The sequence below is a fragment of the Choloepus didactylus genome (assembly GCF_015220235.1).
Source record: "Choloepus didactylus isolate mChoDid1 chromosome Y unlocalized genomic scaffold, mChoDid1.pri SUPER_Y_unloc1, whole genome shotgun sequence".
Lineage (NCBI taxonomy): Eukaryota > Metazoa > Chordata > Mammalia > Pilosa > Megalonychidae > Choloepus > Choloepus didactylus.
In genome coordinates this window covers 5971878-5974260 of record NW_023637624.1, presented here as the reverse complement: position 1 = coordinate 5974260, position 2383 = coordinate 5971878, and the positions used below count along the sequence as shown (strand labels likewise).

General features: G+C 39.8%; 1 pseudogene; it reads right to left on the bottom strand.

Moving 5' to 3' along the window:
- Positions 1 to 222: 222 nt before the first annotated feature.
- On the bottom strand, positions 223 to 615 carry LOC119525866 (annotated as a pseudogene).
- Between the last annotated feature and the right edge of the window lie 1768 nt (positions 616 to 2383).

Below are 2383 nucleotides of genomic sequence, written 5' to 3'. Positions count from 1 at the left end.
GAGAGATAGAAAAATCTCTATGAATGTAGATGTGACAGTCTTGTACCTTTTTAACAATCTTTACCACAACATGAACTATTATTAACAGCCAGCAATCAAATGTATTTCAAGTCTGAATAGTTACTGCCTCTGTTGTATTAATCTTATCTTTTTGTAATGAAGCTACAAGTACAACATTAAAAAATATATCAGATAAATAAGAACTCTTATTTTATTGTCAGCTTTACATTTTTGTCAAGTGCAAGGTTGGCCAGTTAAGATACCTATATTCCAGCAGTGACTGAAGTAATAACTTCTGCTTGCATCTCTTCTTCCAAGCCTCCATTTCCCCCATGGATCTTCACTCAAATAATAAAAGTAATACAACTGCAATTAGGTTTACTATTATCAGTGGTACCGTCATCATGGCTCTTACAGATTGATTAAGGTTCGTTATCTGAGATTTAATTCCTGGCTCCTCTCCAAATCTATTAATTTTCCTGGTTTGTTCCCCAGCCAATCTTTTTCTGCGTCAGGTTCCCAATTGTTCTTGAGGGAGCACTCCTCGAGCTGTATGGAAATGGCTTTGTCGCACAGCAGGGCCACCTGCAGCAGCGAGTATAGGGTAAAGGCCATGGCTTCTGGAGCCACCCTGGGCCCAACAGCTTACACTCCCACTGCTGATGGGGACATGGTGCTGCCACGGCCTGAACACCCATATTATTTTTATGACAGTGGTTTTGTAGTAAATTTTAATAAGACAAGCCTTTGCCATTCTCCCACTATTCTCTTTTCTTGGCTGGTCTCAAACATGGATTCTTCCATATGAACCTTGAAATTATTTTATCCGGTTCCAGGAAAAACCCCATTAGATTTCTGATTGGCACTGCATTGAATTTATATCTTAATTTTGAGTTTGTGAAATTTGATGATGTTATGATAAGGAAATGTAGTGTGCACAAGCATATATAATACCACAAGCCAAGTCTGAGGCAGCACCTCATAATGAAACACTTGAATGTTTCTTCAGGGAAATGTATGCATATTCACACTAAGTAGGTTACATAAAAACTATATATAGTTCCTCCTGGGGTTGGTATCTTCTGGCTGACTGGCAATCTTTAGGGTTCCGTGGCTTTTCTGGCAATGCACATGGCAGCATCTTCTCCTTTCTCTTCTGGGTTCTGTTGACTGGAAACGACTGGCTACTCCCGATGGCTTCTGTCTCTGACTTTCACTCTGCTTATAAAAGACTCCAGTAATATGGATTAAAGCCCATCCTGATTCAGTTGGGCCACACCTTAACTGAAGGTACATCTTGAAGAGATCTTATTTACAATGGGTCGACACCTACCAGAATGTGGGCCGAGACCAAGAACATGTCCAAACGGGTGCACAAGTCAATCCACCACACTGAATTTATGCTTTTTTATATAAACAACAGTTAAATCTTTAGACCATGTTTTTTCCTCTAGTCTCTCCCACTCTCCCCCCTCAACCCTTGAAATGAAAGCTTTAAACCAGTTCTAATACTTATTCTTCCTCTGATCCCTAACCCTTCACTTCTAGGTTTTGCTTAGGCAGCTTTAATTTTTTTCCTTTTTAAATTCCAAGCCATCATTACATTTTCCCTTTATAGTAAGTTGTTTATATTTTACGAATCCTAATGCAACACTTAATATTAGAAACTCCCAGTCACAGTATCTTTGTCCTTTTACATTTAGCTGTATAAAAACTCATGTCCACCACTATTTACCCGCCCCTTTGCCTCTCCCAATTTGAGCCCCTGTTATTATTCAGTAGCCATTTGCTTAGGGAACTTCTTTTAAGTTCTCCTCCAGGAGGGTGCATGGGTTAGAGGTACACCCTGAAACCTCACATGGCCAAAAATGTTGTTTTTTCTTTTTGTCATAATAGTATGTACTGTCTTGGCTGGGTGTAGAACTCTTAGATCTCAGGCCTTTCTTCTCAGTGCTCCCTAAGTGCCATGAACCACTGTCTTCTTGCTTCCAGAGTTGTGGAGCAGAAGTAAATCCCCAGTCTGACCTTCTTTCCATTATAATCAGCCTGTTCTTTGTCTCTGGAAGCCAGCAAGAGTTTTTCTTCGTGTTCAGAATCTGGGCATTTCACCAGCATATGAATGAGGGGGAGGCTGTTGTATGTGTTTGTGTGTTTTTTTTAATTAATCCTATCTGAAACTTGGTGATCCATTTCTGCATCTCAGGGTAATTTTCCTTTATCACTTGTTTAATGATAACCTCTCCATCTGATCCCTTTTCTCCCACTGCATTTCCTAGTATTTGCACATTCAAGTCTCCTGGATTTGTCCTCCTGGTCTCTCTACTTTTTCACTCAAGTCATCAAGCTTTAGCTCTGTGTCTTGAAGTGATTCTTTTATTTGGTC